The following is a 25,816-nucleotide window of genomic DNA, read 5'->3' as shown; positions in this document are numbered from 1 at the left end:
TAGCTTTGATACAATTGAACCATCTCTGCGAAACACTGTTAGTTTGATGTATCAGGCATTCTCTGATGAAAAAAACCCATTCCATATGGAAATTTCCAACTGTCTATACTATGCACCTGAGCTAATGTATTACCAATTGTTGGAAGGAAAAATACCAGCCCTTGATTTTAGTTCTGGTTAGGTATGTGAAGGAGGAAACTGGTTTTTAAAATAGTGTTTAATTGATAATATTTGTAATGTTTAAGCCTACACATATTTTGGATGAATAATTTGATCTCTCCAGTAGGTTTTATTTTGGCGGTGCTGGTAATTATAAGATGTTTTTCAGGAAGAGAAAACTAATTAAAATTAAAAACTCTTCTGTTACATTTCTCTTCACACCATTGATGAACACAGCTGCTTTTTCTAAAATGTATTTATGCCAAAAGTCAACATACCACTGAGCAGTAGTGAGTACTAGCAACCACCGCTGACAGGTAGAACAGGAGACGTTTTAATTTGCCTTTAGCCTGGCTTATTTTCAATTATTCCAGCTCTGAATCACTGCTGAGAGTCTCAAAAACAACATTAAGGGGAAAACAGCACAATCGCTATTATACAATACATACCCAGACTGACAACATCAAAAACTGAAGCTTTGTACTTCATCCTCTTGGAGGTTTATTTTCATTTATTCTACTCCCACAGATCTAACCCACTGAACATCACATGCAAAATATATATATATATTTTTACGAGATGACCTATTTATGGAGAAAAGTACATTGTTGTTAAGTCGTTCAAAATTGTTTCTCTTTTTTAGCACTAGAAGTATAGAGTAAGTCTGATGTTTTTGATATTTTTCATGCATATCTTGTTCTATAGATCTTGATACTAACTTGGGCTTTTACTCAACAAGGTACAGAAGTGTGAAATCAATAAGACTACTCATGTACCTTGTTGAATTGGGCCCTATTTAGTTCCAAAATCAGTGGGATGTCTATAGAACTATTCAGTTCAGACACAAGTTTAAGTCCTTTGCTAAGTCAGGGTCTAGGATAACACATTTTGTTTAAACACTGTAGCATATGTATTCACATATTTTATTTCTTGCATGGAAAAATATGTGCTTCCTCCGGTACAATAACAATTGCTATTTTGATTTTAATCCAGGTGTGTTTCCAAGTGAATAAAACGTTTGTTACATTTTAAAGACGTGTTTAGTCTTATTGCCTTTGTTCTTATTTAAAATACTTGACATTTTCCTTTTCACTGGAATGCATGTCCCTACATTTCCAACATTTGATCATCTTGAACAATATGAAATATTTTCAACAAATGTTCGTACCTTTGGAGGCTTCACATTGCAGTTCTAATGACTTCCACTGACTTCAGAGCCAGCTCTGAAGGTTGGGGTCCTTTGTAAAGGAAACAAAATGTATGTTGACTACCACTGATCAAACACTTTCCATTGACAATGTTTTCCAATGGAAAATTGGGTTTTTTACAAAACCATTTTATTTTTAGAAGTGTGTGATTTTTCACAACAAAACGAAGGCCTGAAAATAAAAAAAATATTTAGATTCTGAAATGCCACCACGGTGCCTCATGGGAGTTGAGTATAGCGGCATGAGGCACTGTGACAGTATACCCCATAAGGCTTTATGGGGGGAGGGGGCTTATAAATGTATGTATGACATAACTGGAATATGTTTTGTGCTGCCTGTGCCATGTAATATATCTCCGTAAAGGTTATGGTCTACTATATCTATTCATCTTATCTGTACACATCATTTTCTACTTGAGGTTAAGAATATGGGCTGTATACTTGCTTGGTTTCTAAGTAAGCTTTGTGAGGCATTTGATCAGTTTCTTTAGGAAGGAATTTGCAAGGTTAAGTACCTGATCAGGAAGCACTTGGGGAACAATGCATCTTGGAATGCTCCAATCCACATAAGAAGTCTTCCTGGAGATATACAAGATACCATGTGGACAATGGCTTCGGCCTGTAAAAACGGAGTCATGCAGGGACATGTGACTTGCCCAGGTGACTCCTAAACTCCATCTTGGAGCTGGACTTTGCATAGGAGGGGGGTCTCCACCCACAAGACAGAGTCTATTTAAACCTGTGGGAGACCCCTCCATCTTGTTTTCAGCTCGCTAAAGAAGGAGCCTCTCCATCCCCCCAGGATACTTGAAGGAAACTGGAACAAAGGACAGTAACTACAGGTGGTGTGAGTGATTGCTGGACCCAGGCTAAAAGGAGATTAGCCTGTAAAAGGGAGCATTCTGGAACTGGTGAGGAACTTATCTGTATTTAGTTTGATTAGACATAGATTTGCACATTTTATTTTGCTTGATGACTTACTTTGTTCTGTCTGTTACCACTTGGAACCACTTAAATCCTATTCTCTGCATTTAAATAAAATCACTTTTTCCTTATTAATTAACTCAGAGTATGTGTTAATACCTGGGGGAGCAAACAACTGTGCATCTCTCTCTATCAGGGTTATAGAGGGCAAACAATTTATGAGAGTTTACCCCGCATAAGCTTTATACAGGGTAGAACGGATTTATTTGGGTTTAGACCCCATTGGGAGTTGGGCATCTGAGTGCTAAAAACAAGCACACTTCTGTGAGCTGTTTTCAGGTAAACTTGTAGCTTTGGGGCAAGTTACTCAGACCCTGGGTCTGGGTTGGAGCAGACGGGAGTGTCTAGCTCAGCAAGACAGGGTGCTGGAGTCCTGAGCTGGCAGGGAAAACAGAAGCAGGGGTAGTCTTTGCACATTGGGTGGCAGCTCCCAAGGGGGTTTCTGTGATCCAACCCGTCACAGGCACCCAAATATCCTCTATGGGCTGCACTTCCTGGCTGGACTACATCTCCCATAATGCACTATGTCCAGTGACTCCCCTGATGTACTACATCCCCTCTTCAAGGGAAGAGGCTGTGGTGTCTCATGGGAGATGTAATCAAGAAGGCACAGAGTTTAAGGCCGGAAGGGACCACCAGATAATCTAGTCTGACTTCCTGTATATATCACAGGCCACCAACGCCACCCAGCACCTGCACACTAAACCCAACAACTGAAATTAGACCAAAGTTTTAAAGCTCTCGGGAGACTAGATTGTGGCAGAAATTTGGAGGGACTGGGGTGCACCAGTGCCTGAGACTCCTGCAATGCCAGGGAATTAATTAAATTAAATATAACCAGGTAATGCCTGCACGTGACCCACACACTGCAGAAAAAAGCAAACTCCCTTCCCCCTATGGTCACTGCTAATCTGACTTGGAAGAAAATTCCTTCCCAACCCCACACATGGTGATCAGTTCGATCCTGAGCATGTGAGCAAGAACCAGCCAGCTAAGCACGGGAGGAAAGTGAGCCAAACCAACAAAGGAATGGGAGAATGAGACACCCAAATTACAACTCCTATGAAGCACTTCAGCAACATTTTCAAATCTAAGTACACCTCTACCTTGATATAACGCAACCCGATATAACACAAATTCGGATAGAACGCGGTAAAGCAGTGCTCCGGGGGGGGGGGGGGGGCGGGGCTGCGCACTCCAGTGGATCAAAGCAAGTTCGATATAATGTGGTTTCACCTATAAAGTGGTAAGATTTTTTGGCTCCCGAGGACAGCGTTATATCGAGGTAGAGGTGTATTTAAGTTTTCAGTAAAAAACAATTGGTTTTCACCTGAAATTCAGTTTTTGAATTTCCACCAAAAATACAATATTTCCACAGAAAAACAAAATAATTTTTTACTCTTTCTAATGCGGTCACTTGAAGTTCTATCACTTTCCAGACCATCAACCAAAAAAACCACTGAGGAGAGGATAGTGTGGATCTGATTCTCTGCTGCCTTGCACCTTGTGTAGGCATTTTTTACCAGGGTAAAGAGTGAAACGGATGATAACATGTAAGCACTGGATCCTGCAAAACTTACACACATGTATTACTTTACTCATGAGCAGTCGTACCGGGAGTGCATAAGTGTTTTTTGGGTAAGGTCCTAAATGGCCACGCAAGGTGTATAGCCATGGAGAATGAGGCTCTGTTTGCAGCATTCAGAGATATAAATGTTTTCTAAGAAACTGTGTATATGAACACCTTGTATTTGCACATCCATATTGTGCACATTGAACATTCTCTGCATATTTAAACTCTAATAGATTTAAATTCTTTTTAAGCAATAGGGAGAGACACCCATTGCTTTCATGGTACTAAATTAACTCTGTGGCTGGTTTTGGTTTTACTCCCCTGCCCCTACACATCATTTTGGTATTGTAGTTGCATTAAAATTACCATTGCCATTTCGCATTGAAGTCTTTGGGTTTCTGCTGAGACTGCCAACAAAGTAGTCAATTGCTATACTTTTATATGGACATCTCGCCACTAGAAGTTGGCCTCAGACTTAGTTGAAACCCAAAATTTCCATTTCAGGGGAATTTCTGAAATTTAATGGTTTTTTTTTTTTCATTCTGAATCAGAAAGAAAAGACAAGTCCCACAGAACGGGAAATACAAAATTTAATTTTGGAAAAATGAAAATAATATTTCATTTTGACTTATAAAATTTATAATTATATTTTAGAATATTAAATCAAGATGTTTTGACCCATTATATTTTTATAATATGCTGTAATATAAGAGCCTACAAGTTAAAGCGATAAAGCTGACACTAAATGTTTTGACCTTATCAAAAACAAAACATTTTGACTTTATTGAAATTAATTATTTTGATAATTTTGCATCACAAATTTCAAAGAAATCTATGTGTTCCCATAGAACAGGGATTGGCAACCTTTGGCATGCAGCCCACCAGGGTAAGCCCCCTGGCGGGCCGGTTTGTTTATCTGCCATGTCCACAGGTTCGGCCGATCGCAGCTCCCACTGGGCGTGATTCGCCGCTCTAGGCCAATGGGGGTTGCAGGAAACAGCGCAGGCCTAGGGATGTGCTGGCCTCCACTTCCCACAGCCCCCATTGGCCTGGAGAGGCGAACTGCGGCCAGTGGGATCTGCGATCGGCCGAACCTGCGGACATGGCAGATAAACAAACCGGTCCGGCCCACCAGGGGGCTTACCCTGGCGGGCTGCGGGTCAAATCCCTGACATAGAACATTTCAATGCTATCCAATCAGCATTTTCAAAGGAAAACGATTACATCAAAAAAATTTTGATCAGTCCTACTTGGCCTGAAACCACCAAAAATGTGGCTGTTTTTCTCTCTCTGATGGCCAAGCTTTTCTTTTCCCAGTTTGATTACTTGTACCTTTGAAATTATAACTGAACGAGTTACTCTCTCGGTAAATACATAGTTTGCAATTTTAAAAGCAGTCTAGGGAACTCAGACACATTTACTATTAATTTTAATAGGATGCATGTATCTAAATCCCCTAGGCAGCTCTGAAAATTTCAACCATTCTCCTTAAGGAAAAAGACACTATACTAGCTATATATTTTATTTTCATAGGTTATACTTTCCCTCCATATGCATGCATCCTCTTTATACAAACATATTTAGTAAAGAGAAATATTTTCCACTCACTGGAACTTGAAAGACTCAAGCAAATATCTTTTGCTAAACAAACCTGATCTTCCATGCACCATCATTTAATTCAACTAATGTTTTCTAACTCATTAGATGTAGTAAGTATTTGCTTTGTTTAAGATTACATCTGTGTATGCATCGTATATAATAAGAGCAGAACTAGCCAATCTGGATTAATCATCATACAGTGTGCAATGGATATAAAATTAACGGTTCAGACAACTACCAACAAAATGTTTGTACTATGCTAAATATCATGCCTCAGAAAGAAGTACCTAGTAGGCTGTGCAAATGATTAGCCTGATGCTTTGCTTTGGCAATGCGATTTTTGCAGGTTTTATAGGCTCTGGAAACAAATGCCATACGGTTGACAATGTGTCCATATTTTTTAACAGCTGTAATGTGAATTTAAAAGCAAATATTTTAGTTCTGTGCAAAGAAGCAGTGAACCTCACAGTACCATGCATAAGACAACATGTTTAACTTCCAAGTCTGAAAGGAAGGAGAGTGATCCAGGACATTTGAGAGAATCCACTCCCCACACAGTTGATTTGATAGAGTGCTTCATTCCGTAATGAACCTGCTAAACAGAAGACTACACCTCCCCTCTGCACTTCTCTTCCCTCAGGCCAGATAAGAAGAAGGGCCTTGAACCAGGAAGCGTCAGAGTACTTTTGGGAAGCAGCAGCAACATGGCTAACCATGAGCTTCAAAGAAGCCAGATGCAGAGAGAAATCCCACAGGAATGGTCTTCAGAGCTCTGCATGGAACAGGCAGTGGTGGGTGCAGGGCCGGCTCCAGGCACCAGCTTGGCAAGCAGGTGCTTGGAGCGGCCACTCTGGAGAGGGGCGGCAGGTCCAGCTATTCGGCGGCAATTCGGCGGAGGGTCCCTCACTCCCACTCGGAGCGAAGGACCTTCCGCCAAATTGCCGCCGCAGATCGCGATCGCGGCTTTTTTTTTTTTTTTTTGGCTGCTTGGGGCGGCCAAAAACCCTGGAGCCGGCCCTGGCTGGGTGCAGGTCTGTGTGGGATTTACGGGGAAACAGCAGTGGTTGGATAGGGAGCCAATTAGGAGGGGCAGCAGTGAGACAACACTAACTGAGCCTACCCTGGAAACCTGCAAGCTCCTATTTACTTGACTAGAGACTGGAATAGAAGGCACTACGCCTGAAGCCCTAACTCTCAAATGGACTGCCTCGGGGCCCAAACAAGAACCACTATTTGAAATTTCTCACTTTGAACTGGAACTATTTAAGCCTCTGTACCTAGGGTATTTGCAACTTTTCCCTTTCCTGCAGCTTACTAAAATGCTCTTTCACTTCGTAGGGTTGCCAGTTTTTGACCAGAAAGTCTGATTGAAAAGGGGACCTGGCAGTGCCCAGTCAGACCTACTGACTGGACATCAAAAGTCCGGTTACCTTGAGGTAGGGTTAGGCACTGGGTCATTAACCTGCTCATCTGGGGCTCCCTCCTACTTGTAGGCAGGCTCTGTGTCAGGCTGCAGCAGCTCCTGTTCCAGCCCCGGAGTAGATGGAGCCCAGCTGGGGGAGTGGGGGGGGGGGAGAGAGGGAAGTGGAAACGATCCAGCGAGAGACAGAGGACAGAGTCGGAGAAGAGGGTTGGGCCTTGGAGAAGAGGCAGGGTGGGGCCTTGGGGGGGGTCCGTTTACCAGCAATTAGAAAGGTGGCAACCCTATCCCTTTGCCATGTGTCTGATTGGATAATGGGACACACCAGAGCTAGCCTAGCTGCTGAAGCACCTACAGTGCTTACTTCTAAGTAATGGTGCACGGCGTGTTACTGGTACCGTATGGTATGTCCAAACTGCATCTAGGAGATGCATTTCCCAGAGCAGGTAGACTGATTTGCAGTAGTTCAGCTCAAGCTAGTGTGCTAAAAATAGCAGTGTGGACAGGCTAGCTACCCAAGTCCAGCCCACCTAACTCCATGGGTCTACTCTGGGAATCACACCTGCCAGCTGCAGTGTAGACATAACCTTAGGGGTTTGGTGTACTCTGGCATTGAGCAGCCCCAATAATTACAATTCTGTTTGGGGTTTCTACCAGTCTATCCTTTTTTCTTCACTCTCATTGGAACTCTGATTTCTACCTCTAGCTGAAGCAGACTAGAAGATCCCAACAAATCTGCTGTTGCGTCAGGCACAGGGATCTACTCAAACAGCTCCTGACTAGAGAGTTGAGCAAATAATGGATTTCTCAGTTTGCAGCCACACCCCACTTGAGGACTGCTGGAGGACAACAGCGTTCCAGTCACAACCCCTTGCCCGCCTCAGCAGGTGTCTGATACCATGCTCAGATTGCAAATCCAGCTGCAGAGGCTGCTCCCACAATATTCCCTACTGTGAGCACGTAGGAGGAGAAAGATGGAGAAGGAGCTGGCCTAGCATGCAGGGAAAAATAAGTTGCTCCACAGAGGGGCAAATTCTCTTCCCCTTCTTTGCTCAAGTAGCAGGGACAGGAGAGAGGGATTGTGGCTGAGTCACAATTCATTCCCGGGTCTGCTCCTAGGGCAGAGCAGATTATAATGTTGCAACCTACCCCAAAGTGAATAGCACCTTCAGGTGGGCAGGATGTAGCAGTAACTCACTTAATTCCTAGAACAAGTCTCAGAACAGCTTTACAGAACTAGAAGCAGAGGGGATGCCAAAGCAAGACTTGGATTCAGAGACTGATTCCCCAAAGTTCAGGATTGTGCAGATCCAGGGTTTTGATTGAGACTCTTTTTCTAATTAAAATTATGCACACAATAAATTATAACACTTCACCGACCATCCAAATGGAGCCACCGGTGTGTGGGCTGCAGAAAAACAGAAGACAGGGCTGCAGAAGTACCAACAAAGCTACACAGCATCTTAAGGAGAGCAAATGAAGAATACCATGTTGTATGAAAGCAAGCTTTTGTAGGCAGAATTTAATTACCTATATTGGAAACTACCCCTGACACCAGGGGAGATGCCAGAGGGTGCCATGGGACCTGTAATGCTTAGAAATGGTCAGGAGACTTGTACCTCTCTAGAGTAAACTGCAGCCTGATTCAGTGCTGATTGAAAAGATGACACCTCAGAGAGCCCAGGCTGAAACATTGGTAAATACCAAGATAGGATAGTGGTTTAATTCTGAAAACGAGGAAAAAAAAATTCTACAAACTGAATATTCAGCACTACTTTCTACAGCCTTTTTGTTTTTCCTGGAGGTCTCCTGCTTGATTAGATCTGACCCTATTTAGTCTGTGCAGTTTGAAGATCTCTCTGCCAAAGGTGACAGGATTGTATACTAGAGCTGGTCAGGAAATGGAATTTCTGTGTCACTGGAAATTCTGACATTTCAAAAAAAATGTCATTCCAAATCAAAACACCCCCTCCCCCAAATTTGAAATTTCCTTCTAAACAAAAATTCAAAAAAAAAAAATCATTTTGATATTGCCCTTTTAATTCATTTTGTTTTGACTGGTATATTAAATATCTGTAATGTGTATGTAATGTGCATATAATATAGTATACTTAATATGTTAGTATCATACAGAAATGAAAACAAAATGAATCAAAACATTTAGACATTGTTAAAGAGAAATGTTTCAACTTCTTCCCATCAAATTTAATTAAAATCAACATGTTCCTACCTGAAACTGCATTTTTTGCCAAAAAACTGTTTCATAAAAATAAATAAATAAATAAATAAAGCTTTCAACAAGCTCTAATGCAGATTATTATATTTGCCTCTATATATGTTTCCTCAGCAAATCCAAGCACAAACTCCTTCCCAAATGCACATTCAATACCATAGCAATTTAGTAAAGGAAAGTAATTATGAGAGGAAAAAAGAACATATGGCTGATCTCAAAAAGGAATTAGCAACTTCCAACTTGAAAATAACATTATCAAGAGATCTGGGAAGAAGGAAGAAGCAGCAAAGTTAATAATTAAGGATGCCATGTATCGCACACAAAAATAATACAAAATCAAATGCATAATTGTCATGAATTCATTCACTTGAAACTTACCAAAATGTTACAGCCGTGGGCTCAGGAATGCCATCTGACATACAAGAAAGAAAAGCGCAAACATAAGTGAATCCTACAAAAAAGAACTTTGAAAATAAAATTTAAAAGAGAGCAAGATCAGCACACCATCATCACCAAAAAAAATTTCCAAAAACCACACACCAAAACTAGATTGAACTACTTGTATGCCAAAAATATGCATAGGGCAGCAGATTCCACATGTGTGGATATTTGGGGTCAAATTTTCAAAACCTCTTAAGAGGCTCTGAAACCTAAGTCGCATTTTCAAAAAAGTGATTCAGGCAATCTGGACCCAAGAATTATTGACTTTCAATGGGACTTAAGCATCTAAGGATATGGTCACACTGCAAATTAAAGTGTAGCTGCAGTGCAGGGAAGCATACCATCATAGTTTTAATCTACCTACCACAAGTAACAAGAGCAGAGAAGATGCAGTGGCATGGACCCCCAGTGTGAGCTAGCAACTCAAAAACATACTCAGGGTCCCAAGTGGGCCAGTAGTGGGGCGGCTAGCCTGTGCTGAAGCCAATGCTGCCACGTCTTCACTGCTATTGGTGCCAATGACAGCTAGATTAAAGCTTGTGCTGGTATGCCTACCTGTGCTACAGTTACACCTTAATTTGTAGAGTGGACACACAGACTCCTGCAGAATTCACATTGTTCTATAATTCCAATATTTTCCCCATTTATATCCAGTCTCATTTTGCTTGAGTGCACATATCCTAGATCAGTTTGTTAGCATGAATACTCGTAATCCACTTAAAGCTTTTTGGACTGTGCTCACAGTAAATCCCTAATATTTTTCTGAGATTAAATTAGCAAAATTGCATCTGTTATGTAACAAACTATGCTAGATTTTCCTCAAATGCCTGATCCCATTTTCATTGGCTTCAGTGGACATTGGGTCACTGTCTAATTTCCTCCCATGCTGGAACACCTGCACTAATGAAAACAGATTTGTAGATTTCAAGAATATACTCGTAATATTTAAGATTCAAAATTGGCTGGAACTGCTTATGTTTCTCTTTGTGTAACTCTTTCCCTGTGAAATAAATAGCTCCTAATTATCATAAAATCATAGAACTGGAAGGGCCCTTGAGAGGTCATCTAGTCCAGTCCCCTGCACTCATGGCAGGACTAAGTATTATCTAGACCATCCCTGACAGGTGTTTGTCTAACCTGCCCTTAAAAAAAAACTCCAATGATGGAGATTCCACAACCTACCTAGACAATTTGTTCCAGTGCTTAACCATTCAGAAAGTTAGGAAGTTTTTCCTAATGTCCAACCTAAATCTCCCTTGCTCCAATTTTAGTCCATTGCTTCTTGTCCTATCCTCAGAGGTTAAAGAGAACAATGTTTTTCCCTCCTCCTTGTAGCAACCTTTTATGTACTTGAAAACTGTTATGTCCCCTCTCAGTCTTCTCTTTTCCAAAAGAAACAAACCCAATATTTTCAATATCATTCACCTCATATGAAATCCTCTACTGCAAGATCACAAGATCAATTCCATATATATATATATATATATAAATAAACACACACACACAATTATTTTCCCTTTAGGCCCGCATGTAGTTAAAGTTGGTTTAACATTCCTGATTTTGTTATACTTGATTTTAAAGTTTCACAGAATATCATTCCATTCTCAAGAATGACTTTGCCAGATGAGAAGAATGCGAAGGAGTTCTTTTGTAAGATAACAAAATGTAGTGAATTGAATAATTGAATACCTGGTCAGGAAGTACAGAATCTTAAACTGAAATTTAAATACTCTTATGAGCCAAAGCAACCAGAGTGAATTAGAGAGAAGACCAGGAAATATAGAATTTATAAGTGTTAATAGTTGAAGTATTTCCCAGGTTGATATGGAAAATTATTGGACTGCAAAATGTATATGGAAAATGATCCTATTGAAGAAACAGTTTTATGAAAAAGAAATACAAATACATTTACTTTGAAATTCTTGGGATTCTAAGGGCCAGATCCAAAATCCAGAGAAAATGATCTTTCCTTTGACTTCAGTGGTCTTCAGTTCAGTCCCCAGATAATTTTTTCTTACAGATGAAAAATATCCAAAAACTGTTGAATCCCTTCAAATTATTCAATGGCATTGCAAGAATCTACCATAAGATCGAAATTACAGAGAATAATCAATAGATAGCATTTCTCTAAAATGAAATAACTAAAGTATACTTGACAGAGATAGAACAGCTATTAACTCTCTTAAAGAGGAGGAATGAATTCAATCAAGGCTTAAACTGCAGAAGTCCCAGGTTGTCAGCACCAAAGGGTTAATCCAGAGTGTTTGCTTTTCATGACTTTAATGCAGAGTATGAAGCCAAAAACAGTTCAGATGAAGGAGCCAAAGAAAAGTTTGGAAACGTATAAATGAGATTCAACTTGCAGAAGAGAGGGTGAGTGGGAAAATAGACAAGTAAGAATAGAAACATGATCATGATTCAAAACAGGGATAGATGAGTAAGAGAGAAGAAAGTAACTCTAACCTCATTGTAACAGGCACTTACCTTTGGAGTCCAGGATTCAAAGTGAGTTTTTTGTTTGTCTGTTTTGTTCTTTTTAAATGTAGAGTTACAATGAGTTGGGCTTATAATGCAATATAGTATAGTTAAGTAGGAAGACATGGTGGTTTGCGTGTCTGTGTGTGGCAAGTTTGTTATACTAGGAAATCTTTTAATACTGGTAGAATTTACTTTGAAAAAGATTCCTCTAGGGAGTGAATTTCATTGAAATGCAAGGGCAAATCAGGCTGGTTGAAACTATACATAGTGAATTAGTAAAGGACTGTGGTTCTATAGAAGCTGTACAATGTCTGCAATAATAAAGACACTGAATGGAAAACCCTAAGCAATATCTTTCAGTTAAGATTAGACTGAATCCTCATCACAAGAGAAGATGATATGATGCACACAAAAGCAGAGCTTTTCAAGAGACTTATCAATTTCTCTCCCTTTTAAGAATCCAACTAAATTCAATCTGGAAAAGATAATGGAGAGCATTGATGTTAAAGTTGGGATAATGCAATACAAAGAAAAAAGCCACACGGTACAGTATCTCGTAGACACAAGACAGAAGGAATCATCTGGGCCAAGCTAAGGAGATAGAGAAGTGACTTCACATTTTTTGCAATAGAAATCTAGCATGAAGGAAGAGAATCGATCAATTCGCCTTCATATTTAAGCTACAGAAAAGAAAATGACCTTATGGCTTTACCTGGCATGGATCCATATTGTGGCTCATCTGAGAGAGTGCTAAGCTTTTCATTTTAGAAGTGAATGAGAGGGAAAACTGATGAGAAACTTCCAAAACAAGAAGCATCATTTCAGCCCACCTCATGCCTACATGAAAGAAATATTTTTTTAAAGCCCAGTATATAGTATGTGGTGTAGAGAAGAGCAAGTTATTCCCAAAAAATAATGTATTCAACAAGCCTAGTGCAGCAGAGTGCTGTCCCCATGCACGCCTCCTTGAGGCACAGCACACCCTTCCGGCAAGCTGTCACAGTTCCTGCTTGGTTCTTACAATAATGGACTCACAGACCCGACTATTGAGAACAAGATCCTGCATTGTTGGGGTCTTATTTATTAACTCTTTTACAGAGTACAAAAAACCTCTTCTTTAGCCTCTCAAGTCCAAGAAGTAGAACTGAGTGGACTTACAGGCTCTAAAGCTTGAGATTGTTTTATTTTTGAATGCACGTATTTTTTGTACATAATTCTACATTTGTAAGTTCAACTTTCATGATAAAGAGATTGCACTACAGTACTTGTATTAGGTGCATTGAAAAATACTATTTCTTTTGTTTTTACAATGCAAATATTTGTAATAAAAATAAATATAAAGTGAGCACGGTACACTTCGTATTCTGCTGTAATTGAAATCAATATATTTGAAAATGTAGAAAAGATTCAAAGATATTAAATAAATGGTATTCTATTAACAGCGTGATGAATCACATGATTAATCATGATTTTTTTAATCGCACGATTAATCGTGATTAATTATTTAATCACTTGACAACCCTAGTTATCCATGAGAGAACCAAGATATCATTTCATTTACTTATTCACGTCATTTAAAAAAAACCCTCTGATTTGATCACATGATGTCAGGGTTCCCTCCCCACTCTGAACTCTGGGGTACAGATGTGGGTACCCGCATAAAAGACCCCCTAAGCTTATACTCCACCAGGTTAGGTTAAAAACTTCCCCAAGGCACAAATTCTTCCTTGCCCTTGGACGGTATGCTGCCACCACCAAGTGAGTTAGACAAAGATTCAGAAAGAGGACCACTTGGAGGTTCCTGTTTCCCCAAAATATCCCCCCAAACCCCTTCACCCCCTTTCCTGGGGAGGCTTGAGAATAATATACCAACCAAATAGGTAACCAAGGTGACCAGACCCTTGGGTTTTTAGGACACTAAAAACCCAATCAGATTCTTAAAAACAGAACTTTATTATAAAGAAAAAAGTAAAAGAAGCACCTCTGTAAAATCAGGATAGAAGGTAATTTTACAGGTAATAAGATTTATAACACACAGGATTCCCCTCTAGGCAAAACTTTAAAGTTACAAAAAAACAGGAATAAACGTCCCTCTCTAGCATAGGGAAAATTCACAAGCTAAAATAAAAGATAATCTAACACATTTCCTTCCTATTACTTACAATTTGTAATCTTATTTCTGGTATGACTTTAGGAAATGTATTTTCCCTGCCTTGGTTCCTCGCTGACCTGGAGAGAACAACAAAGAGACAAAACAAAAATCTTCCCCCATAGATGTGAAAGTATCTTCTCCCCTCATTGGTCCTTTTGGTCAGGTGCCAACCAGGTTATTTGAGCTTCTTAACCCTTTACAGGTAAATGAGGGATTTTATGCTACCCTTAGCTGTATGATTAGGACACGAGTATGAGTATTAGATATTTGCTATTTCGGCTGTGAGTGTTGGTGGTGAGTAGTGGGATAAGTCACATAGTATTGTTTCTGTTCCCTGACTGCACATGATGTTCAAATTCACTTTCCAGGATTGTTCAGCCAGACCAATTTGATCACTTAGGGACAGATTGACAAAAAGTAAAGATGCAGATAGGTAGTTGGTAGGATTTTGGAAAGTGCTTAACTCTCACTGGAAGTTGACTTTGTAAATCTGGGCCTTGACTATTTGTGGCAAGCCAACCAAAAAAGGGCCCTGCCTATGACCTTCCCACCAATACATGTTTGACTTTTCAATTGGGTTTCCATGCTGGTCAAATTTGATGGCACAAATGTCCACAGAAGGCCAGCATAATAGGGGCATCAACACAGCTGAAGCAAATTCATTTCAAAATTCGAACGAATATTCATGGAATATTTTCAGCACCATTCTGCCTGTCCTAAAATGGAGTAATTATCAGCTTCCACATGCTTCTGGCCATCATCATTTTCACTGCTTCTGAAAACATCGGACACCGTTCACTAAGAATCACATTGATTTGAAAGTGATATGGTATTTTATGGTTGATGAACTAACAGCTTGCCAGACTTGTCTGAGTGGATAAGGAGGCACTGAGTGAAAACTGTCATCATGACGTGCTGTGAAAGTCAAGAGGAATGCAAGATAAAGCCACTGGCATGCTGGAGTGGACTCACAGGTTTTTACTTGCATCTGAAGAAGTGAGGTTCTTACCCACGAAAGCTTATGCTCCCAATACTTCTGTTAGTCTTAAAGGTGCCACAGGACCCCCTGTTGCTTTTTACAGGTTTTCAAGAGCCTCTTAGTAAAATTCTGCAACCTAACAGAAGGGATGGTTGGGTAGATTTCTCTGCTTCTGTTGGAAACACCCCTTACCTAGATGTGCCAAATCATCTCTGCCAGATAATTTACTCCTTCTGACTCTTAAAAATACTCTGAAGAGAGACAATTTAGTCTTTTAAGTGAACCAGGTTGCACCATTGCATATTTATCAAGTATTAAAATGTGGGGGATGACAGCCTCAGAGTCCATAAAAGGGGCTACCCCTATTTCAAGTTACCCAAGTTGAACCCTGTACTATACTTTCAATTTGCCCTACTCACAATGGGCTTAATCCTGCTGATTTAAATTGTTGCAAAATTTCACTGACTTCAAAAGAGGATCAGGTCTTATATTGTCTGAGAACAAAATGCACGTTTCCTGTGAAGAGTCTTCATGTCAATTACTGTGCTAAAGGCCCTATTCAGCAAATTACTTGAGCACATGCTGGAATGCTTTGCTAAATCGGTGCCAGAAGCAGGGCCGGCTCCAGACAACAGGCACCCAAGCACATGTTTGGGGCGGCACCTGGTAAGGGGTGGCAGGGGGAGCGCGGCGCGGTATTCCGCGTGGGGGGGGGGGCGCTCCGGCGGCGTGGCGCTGGGGGGGGCAGGCTCCGGTTGCGCGGGGCTCAGCGAGGGGGCGGCGCGGGCGCGGCGCTGGAGGGGCGTTCCGGCGGCGCTTGGCAGGGGGCGGGCTCCGGCGGCACGACGCTCAGCGGGGGGGGGGCGTCGCGGGGCTCGGTGCTCAGGGGGGGTGGGCTCCGGCGCGGGGGGCGGCACTCTGGGAGGGTTCCGGCGGCGCTCGGCGGGGGGGGGGGGTTGGAGGGGCGGCGCTTTTTTTTGCTGCTTGGGGCAGCAAAAAAGCTAGAGCCGGCCCTGGCCAGAAGTCTCGATCTGGCAAGGTGCTAAGCACTCTGACACTGATAGAGCAAAGCATTCAAACATGTAAAAGTGAATTCAGTGGGACTACTCCCCTGTTTAAAGTTAGCCTGGGCTAAAATGCTTTGCTGGGTTGGGACCGGAGTTTTCAGCACCCTGGTGGCTGAAGCCCTTAGAGCAATTTTGCCTCTGCCTTGGTTGTAGTTCTAAGAAAATGGTTTTTTCCCCCCTTATACGAGGAACCTAATTACTAGAGTCCCCCAGTCCCTCAGCCCTATTGTCTGTGGACACATACCCTCTTGGTTACACAACAATTCTCTCAGACTAGGGAGACACTTTTCTGGGAGCCTATTGATAAAATATTGGCAGCACCATCACCTGACAAAAATGTGTGTTCTCAGCACATTGCTATTTGCATTTGCAAATGACTAAGTTGCAGAAGCGCAATCTGTTGGTAAAGGCAAATTTGTATGTCTGGAACTTGCTGGATGATGGTGCTAGGATAATGGGGTGCAAGAAAAAAAAACACCTTTCCTCTTACTTTTCTGTTCATTTATAGTGAGTTTAATGGCCATGCTAAAAAATGGGGATGCTGCTGATCCAGAGTGGGGGCAATAGAGCAAACTCAGGTGCAAACTTCCTACACGTTATCCTGCCCATGTCCCCCGACCTGGAGAGCACATCTCTAAGGATAAGACAACAGCAACTCAAGATCAATAGGGTTAAAAGTTGCCTATAGATAAAATGGCCATTACTAACTCATCCATTCAGTGTGTCTAGCGTGATCTCCCACTTGTGAAGAATAGAGAAGATAAGCGTGGGATTGTGTGCATCTGAGGCACAATCTCTCTCCAGTGCTCCTCTTGGGAGCATTTAATTCACAGCAGGACCATAAATGCCATGATCTAGCCCCAAAATAAGGTGTTTGTGGAATTTCCAATTGTAATGACTGAGTGAGTTAGACACCAATTGTCTGTGTCAGTATCTACTCTTCTTGCAGTGATTTTCACAAGTGTTAACATTCCACCAGCTCCGTAGGGATTCCCTGCAGGGCAAATTTCTTCTACTAGTCAATTTGCTTGTTACACTTCTCTCTCCTCTGGGCCCTCAACATATAACTTATGACAGCTTTGAATGTTCCTTGAGTGTTAATGCAAACAGATAATTTACACGACTTGGCTTGCAGAGAAATCTGTAATTTAAATTGCTACATGCATCATATGTACTCTTAAATGTTAGCCTTTCAAGACAGACAAGTTGGAGATTTAAATCAAATTGCTAGTTTACAGACTTAAGGCATGTAAATGCAGCACTGAATGGAAAAAGGTGTTATCTGCAATATACAAAGATTCAAATATGATGTGTTAAAGAGAAATAATATGAGCAAAAATATGAACCTCTGTTGAGTTACACCAGCAATGAGTTTGGCTCATTTGGACTGGGAGGTGTGCTACAATTAAAATTAATAGGATGTTGGTACATCACTATTTTCTCTTCTAAGGGTACGTCTTCACTACCCACCGTATCGGCGGGTAGCAATTGATTTATCCGGGATCGATATATCATGTCTCATTAAGATGCGATATATCGATCCCCGAACATGCTCACCGTTGACTCCGGAACGCCACCAGAGCGAGCGGCGGTAGCGCAGTCGATGGGGGAGCTGCGGCCGTCGATCCTGCGCTGTGTGGACCCCAGGTAATTCGATCTAAGATACTTCAACTTCAGCTACGCGAGTAGCGTAGCTGAAGTTGCGCATCTTAGATTGATTTCCCCCCCCCCCCAGTGTAGACCAGCCCTAATAATGCTTGAATTTCTAACACCATTCCCAATTCCCTAAATCTTTCCAATTTGGAAGGTCACTAGAATAATGGGGTTATCATAGATAAGCCCTAAGATACATGTTGGTTTATGTACATGGAGGGGGTTAGTCCACTTTGACTCAAGTTAAGCTAGTGTGGAAATGCTTGCAAACACAACACAATTTATTAGATCACACTAACTCAGCATTTACCACAAACTCTAGAGTCCTCTTTCAAAGCATACTAAATTGATGTGAATTGAGTTAGTCTGGTCTGTTGTTCATGTGCATGCAATGCTGCTGTACACTACTTTGGCAGTCTTCCAACTATTATCCCACCCTGCTTTACAGGTGTCCATTACTGACCTGTGTATCTGCATGCCCTCCACTGTTTTGGCCTACGAACAGATAAACTTAGGTAACCCATAAGTTTTGGGGAACTGGAAAAAGAATGTAAGAATGGGAATTTTGTCCATAATGAACTAACACCAGCTTCTGGATGGGACATCCAACTGCAAGAGTGCCATGGCAACAAAGTGACATATATGATAATGGGGTGACATCATAAATACACTAACCTATAGAAGGAGGACACCTCAACATTGATAAGGGGAGGAAATACAAATAAGGAAGAGGGGAGAAACCCCTTCTGAATATGCATTACACATGGTAACGTCAGCATAACGTATTAGAAAAGCGGTATCCCAGCCTGTGGGCAGTAGGAGAGAGAGATGTAACCTAGGGAAGGGCCAGAATGATGGCCACCGGTGAAGATGAGGAAGGTGATGGTGATGTGGAAGATAGTGGCTAACATTTCAGGTTGTTCTGCAAGGGATGGTGAGAGTGTGGGAATGTCAGATGTACTATTTGTAATTATCTCTATCTACCTTACTGAGTTAGAGACTGTGCGCGACTTATATATATATATATATATATATAAAAAAAAAAAAGAGTTCCTGTGTGTAAATTTTACACATCGGGGATCCCAACTATATAATAATTTTAATACTGGGCCTGATCTTGGCACAAGAACCTTACTACTCTCAGTGATAACTGAATTTTAGACAATCTATAAATCAGGCTACTGCTCAGTATAATTATTATACTCTACCGCTATGCTAGCTTCTGTTATGGGTGCCTCACAGCCACAGTCATTTTAGGCAGATGTGAACTAGGAGCCTGAGTCTCCCGCCGCCCACCTCCCTCCCTCCCTCCGTCCCTCAGCCCATGCAATCTCTTCTGCCACCCCCCCTTCAAAATGGCAGTAGTTCTGTCATGCTAAAGCCCAAAGTATCAACTGCTTCCAAGCCCATGCCATGGAGGGTGAATGCCCATTACCTGTTTTCCTTTCCCTTCCCCTGCAAACACCCCCAGCCAAGTTCACCAGCTCAAAATGGTGGCCAGTGAAAGAGTGCAGCCATAACCTCAAAGCCCCCACCTCCCTTCCCACAGCATATTTGAAGAACGAAAATATTCAGTCATGTGGAATTCAACAGTTGAGACAGTGGTTACAGGAAAAATAAATAGTTTGGTTAGTATTCTCAGTTTACATGAAGTAGATGTGGGCATTGTATGCCAATAAAGTTATTAAGACCACATCTTACTGCTGAGGTGTACATGCTCTGTAACACATACAGGAAACAAAAAGTTTACCACACAGAGATCTCTGAATGGCTTTTCACAGGCTCACATACAGTCATAGCGTTTAAGGCCAGAAGAGACCGCTAAGTCTGACCTTCTAAATAGGTCACAGGCCCCCAACACCACCCCCACACTAAAGACCAGGAGCACTTAAGGCTTCGATCAACCAGAGCAGAACCTGATCCATTTTTCTTCACACCTTTCAGCACTGTAGAATAGAGAAACCAGAATCTGAGACTGAGAAATTGCTTGATTTTGGTCTAGACAATATGTGGGATTGCAGCACGGTCACTGTCCCTGACGTAATTTGCAATTCCCTTCCACTCCTTCAGTGTTTTTTGGGGAACCATGTTAGTGAATAACTTCATAGTGTATCTCGCTGCTCTGCCCTTTACCTTATTGAAGAAAGTCAGGACAGCCTAAAGAGTTTGTAGAGGGGAGTACTAGCCACTTCTACCCATGAAAGAAACGGCACTGCTCACAATCTGATCTGACTCCCCACCCCCTAGGATAACAGCTGGATGTACAGTTGCACATTTTCAGGCCTGAGACTCAAAGAGCGAGCAACAGACATCTGACATTACTATTCTGGTTATTTCCATTTTCTGGTGGGTACCTTGCCGGATGCTCAAACCACCAAGCAAGTTTCTGCACCTCAGTCTCCTACCCATCATGAAGGTTTTCTCCCTGACTCTCACAAATATTGTGCAAAGTACAACATGCAGCTGTAATCTTAGGCAAGTTTTTTACCCCCTGCAGCTACCAACCTAGCCCATGAACAGCACCATCTTCCTGTCAGTTAGCCAAATGCACACTCCATTGTCTTTCTGCAACTCTTGACGCAATCACTGAACAATTCCTTCCTTCTGTTCAAGTGGCCTGTGATTAGCTTTACTAGCCAGAGAAGCAGAGGATAAGCCAGGTCTCTCAGGATAACCAGAGCAATCCCCACGCCATTAATGGTTATAGTGAGCCTGGAGGCAAACTATCCTTTATTCATGAATAGCTGAGTTCTGCAAGATCCAAGCATCATGGACCCTTCCAGACCACTCAGAATTTATACCTATAAACCTGCCATGGTGGTGAACCAGCCATAGGAGCAGCCTGGAGAAATACCCCTTCCTGTTTATGTATTCTGAGCCTCGGTGTGTGTGTGTGTGGGGGGGGGGGGAATGATAGGCACATGGGTCCCATCAATTGCCCCAATACAGTTTGGGAACCTCACGTGTGTAAAACTATGAATAATGCTCAGGAGATTATCAAGGTTTATAACGCTGTGCAACAGTACCTTTTCCATGGCCTTGCATGACGCGTGACAATGGCCCCAACAGTACACCAAATTGATTGGCTGTGGACCAGTAACATTCACAGCTAGCCAACTTGTAGATGGCAATGGCGACCCACTTCTCCATGGGTATAGGACACCACATATTGATATGCTGCCGCTGCAGCTCCAGGGCTAGTTCAGCACAAATCTCAAAACAGAGTCACTTTTCCCATCCTGAAATTCTCTCACACTTGTGTTCATCCCTGGTCTGCAGAATGATCCTTTCCCACCAACCCATGCTGCTTTTCTTAGCCCAGAAACAACACGGCATTGTGTGAAACTGGTGCAGGAACAGCTCCTGTAGTAGCAGTTGCTCAATGTTCTCTTAGCCTTCCTCATTCTCCTTCCTCTTCTGCCACTGCTATAGCCACATCAATTGCTCAGCAGTGTGGCTGACGAAGTCCAAACACCAAAGCCACCCAACATCAAAAGCTAAAATAAAGCCCAAGCAGCCTTTGCATGCTTGCAGTTGCCAGCATAGCAGCGTGGAGCATTGTTGGGTCCATGCTGGCTGACAGCAATTCGAGAAAAGGAAAAGAGGAATCATGGGATTTTTTAAAATCTGAACTTAAGCCCCAGAATCCCATTAGTTTCTGCTAGGCATCCCACAATGTGCAGCAAGAAAAATGCCAGAATGTACACAGCTCAGCAGAGGACCATGGGATTCCCTCCCAGACTGCCACGCACTTAGTATGCGCCAAACACTTGCTACGTGTCCACAGTGTTGCAAATTAAAAACGGGTATAGCCATCCATTGTACACACTGTTAGTTGGGCCTACATATGGCAGCTCAACAAGTGTGTCAAATTACTGTGAACCACACCTCTCCCTCCACCCCCATGGAGATAAGGCCTTAGATATTATCTGTGCAATCCTGCAAAGACTTATGCATGGACTTCACTCTATGCACATGTACTCCCACTGAAGTTAATGACATTATTCACATCTATGAAGGTAAGAACGTACATGAGCCTTTGCAGAAATGAGCTCTGTATCAAACACAAATTATTATTATTCATTCTCCAGTTGCTTAGTAAGAAGAGAATGACACACTTTGGTCCCAATATGCGTGCTTAATTCAGCACAAGTAGTCTTGTGATTAGCCCCATTGAAGTTAACATGTCTGAAGGTAAGCACATACCAAACTTTGCAGGCCTGGGGCCTTAGGTTACCTGCAAGTAATTCACAATGTTGATCTATTTTTATTTAATTTTCAAAGGTTTGTATAGTTACTCCAGCTCCCTGTAGAAATTCATTTCCAAAGTGTTTGATGTATAGCTGCTTCATAAGAGTGTGGTGTGTGTTTTAGAGAAGATTAATGCTCTTTATGAAATGAAGTGATTTATTTTACAAAAACACATGGTTTAAATGGAGACCAGGTTGAGAAATGTACCCAGACTAATTTTTTAAATTGGTCCTTTATTTTCATAAAGAAAATTAATCCTGTATAATACTAATGTAAATCAACCTAAAGTTCAACCACTTAGCGCATATAGTACATGACATTTTCAAATTGTTTTTTTACCAAAAAAAAAAAAAAAAATTTTTTTCTTCCCACAAAAGCTATAATTATCTGAGCATTTGTAAGTTCTCTGTGCAGAAGTGTGATGTAAACTTCATCGCAACCAATATAAAAGAGGTAAGCTTGCGTTTTATAGCTCTCTGCTTTTAAGCAGCATGGTTTCTGCTGTACCCTAGTAGCTCTTTCACTCTCAAAAGCTTTTCACATCAGTGAATCAGGAGATTCAAAACAAGATATGAACAAAATAAAAAGCACCACAACCCATCCCTCCAAAAATCAGGAAACCAATTTAGTTTATTCAAAACACTTGTCAGTTTCATTGTAGGGAATTCCAGGTCTCACATGCATTAATTCTTCTGTTCCATGAGCTCCCCTTCCCCCCCCTCCCCTCCACCTTATAGCAGTTACTGTTCTGACCCTCTTTACTAGCTCTGGCAAGACAGTTCCTCAGTTGTATGGCAATAATAGTAAAATATAGGGAGCAGATATTTTATTGTATTATATTTAGTCTTGAAAGGAATCCTCTCTTCTCATCCTACAACCCCCACAATAAAAACATTCCATAGATTACCCTCCTCAACCTCTTTTTTCCTCCTTCAGAATGCTGGCAATAATGAAGAGTTCCACCACCAAAGCTAAACAGCTGCACAACAAAGGCAACCTTTTTTCTCCCAGTTCCATGAGATCTCTAAAAGTTTGGAGAGATGTATGAATGCAGTGAGACCCTAAAGTCCATATTTATTAATGCACAGGGTAAAAGTACTAACCTGATAATTACTTATAACAACGAACAGGGTAGTCAACCAAAGAGGAGAACAGTCAGAGAAAATTGGGGATGACACAAAGAAGACGACGAATGTAGGAAGATACATTAGTCTGTTTAGGCCCCAGTCCTGTAAAGAGATTGCAGGTGTATGTGAGTAATAATGCCTGATTAGGATGGGTGGGAAGAAATCAGAAATGGAGACTACACCAGAGATGTTGCAACACGGACTCTGTTCTACTCAGGTTTCAGACTGCCATGTCCTGGGTCTGAGTAGAGAGTACAAAGTACAGGAGCTGCAGAACCACATATTAGTATTATAGGGAGAGCAACCCCTATATATTTAGGAGGCCTAACACTTTCCACTATAAAAAGATTCTTGCAACCTTTTTCTGAGAAGCTCTCCTACCACCATTATTTTCAGCAGGCCTTCAATATTCAACTGGGGAAAACACTCTCAAGGCTGTAGAAGTGACTTTTCTTTGTCGCATGAAATGCCATTCAGTGTTTCCAGAGACAAACAGTTAAAAAATTAAATTTATCTGCTCTTGTTTATTGCAGTTTGCCAAAATAATAACTAAACAAGGCCAGACCTGTACTACTCCCAAAGCAGCACCAGGACACACTGTACAAGGGGATGCCTGGGAGCTGCCAGAACAGCTATAACAAGTTGGTGGGGCAGGGGAACAGAATCAAGCTGGGCTCTTCATCCCCAGAGTCAGCACATGGCCCCAATGGCCTTTGCTCCCCACAAGGGGAACTCCAAGGGAGCAATCAGGGTTTATCACCTTAATTCTGCCCCCTTTTGCATACATATTATTACACAACCACATACTATTTTTTCCATTATCTGGATGATACTCCTGCCTCATTCAGTGCACAGAATGGACACATCTGGGGGACAAATGAAGGTTGAACAGGCAGCTATATATCTGGCATTTCCTAACTTTCAAGTGATTGTCTTGCAACCTAAATTACATACAAAAATACATGTTAAAGAATGTTATTACATATACTACAATTCTCCCTCCTTGGGAAAAAAAAAATCAACCAGGAAGGAAATTAATGCTTACAACCACTATAACTATCATACTGAGATCCATTGAAAAAATACCAATAGTATTTTTGTGGGAGTTTTTTTCCCCCCTTAACAAAATTTATTTCTAACTTTACCATATTTTGTTGTTGTTGTTTCTTAAGAAAAACAAACTAATTTTTCTTTTTTCAGTTTCTCTTCTTCCCCCTCTCCCTTTTTTTCCAGTGGAAAAAGGGAAAGCAGGGAAGATGATGAGAGTAAATCGGAACTATGGAAATGCAAAATGGTCAGTTTTCAAACTAAATGAAAATTTTCTATGGTATCATCGTTTTTAAAAAAGGCCATTTTCTGTCAAAAATATTTTTGACAGAAAATTTCCACCAAGCTCTTATAAGGAACAATCTGCAACATAAGATGGTAGCCATCCAGAATTAATTTTTCTTTTTCTTATAACTTCATGCAGACTGTAAGCTGTGGGTGGAGATTGCCCAGAATGGTTTCTGTTGAGATGTACTATGTTTCTATATTGTGTCTCTGTCTTCGTTATTAATAGTTTGTTTTGACACTTGACCAATTGATGTTTGTATCAGTCTTTGAATTTGTTCAGCAAGCTTATGAATCACTCATGCACATCACTAGCAATAGTGTAAGACAGGGGTAGGCAACCTATGGAACATGTGCCGAAGGCAGCACGCGAGCTGATTTTCAGTGGCACTCATGCTGCCTGGGTCCTGGCCACTGGTCCAGGGGGCTCTGCATTTTAATTTAATTTTAAATGAAGCTTCTTAAACATTTTGAAACCTTATTTAAATACAATAGTTTAGTTATATATTATAGACTTATAGAAAGAGACCTTCTAAAAAGGTTAAAATGTATTACTGGCACGTTAAACCTTAAATTAGAGTGAATAAATGAAGACTTGGCACACCACTTCTGAAAGGTTGCCGACCCCGGTGTAAGAAGAAGTCCCATCCACTGCACAATAATTCCTTGATTCTATATTGTCCTGTCCAGCATAATTGTGTCTAGCTAAATGCTTTATTGAGGGACACACTATCAGAAATTTTCTTCTGATGAAAAGCAACCTGACGTGCTTGTTGAGAAGCACCCACTATGTTCTGTATTTTTGGGCGGGGGGGGGGGGGGGGGAGAAGAGAGAAGAGAGAATAGGTCTGAACACATCTGCAGGACACACCCCGAAAATAACATTTAAGGAAAGGAATGAGCTGTCCATATGCTGGTTTTCCTGTGTGAAACTCAGAGTACACACAACCTACGTGCACAGTATTATATATACACACACCACATATCTGTGGTATGGAGCCCCACTGAAGTCAAGAGATCCATCCATGAAGAGTGGTAATTGCAGGTTCAAGACCTTAGTTACATCAGGACTGGGCAAGGTGAAAGAAAACTAGGACATCAAATCCAAGGACCCAATTCTACAAAGTTTGACTCACATGAGTGGTCCCATCAGCTTCAGTG

At 41.4% G+C, this 25,816-nt stretch overlaps 1 long non-coding RNA gene across 2 annotated transcripts in view; it reads right to left on the bottom strand.

The window, feature by feature from the left end:
- Window positions 1-25,816, bottom strand: part of LOC135976742 (uncharacterized) — a 109,704-nt gene that overhangs the window by 5,724 nt on the left and 78,164 nt on the right. For both annotated transcript variants that reach the window (XR_010594041.1, XR_010594042.1), the window contains exons 2-4: window positions 14,257-14,323; window positions 9,554-9,587; window positions 1,328-1,397 (exon numbers count right to left, since the gene is read on the bottom strand). This is a non-coding gene — a long non-coding RNA (uncharacterized LOC135976742). The remainder of the gene's footprint in view (window positions 1-1,327; window positions 1,398-9,553; window positions 9,588-14,256; window positions 14,324-25,816) is intronic.

Source organism: Chrysemys picta, chromosome 1 (assembly GCF_011386835.1).
Source record: "Chrysemys picta bellii isolate R12L10 chromosome 1, ASM1138683v2, whole genome shotgun sequence".
NCBI classification, from domain to species: Eukaryota; Metazoa; Chordata; order Testudines; family Emydidae; genus Chrysemys; species Chrysemys picta.
This window is presented reverse-complemented; position numbering and strand designations above follow the sequence as displayed.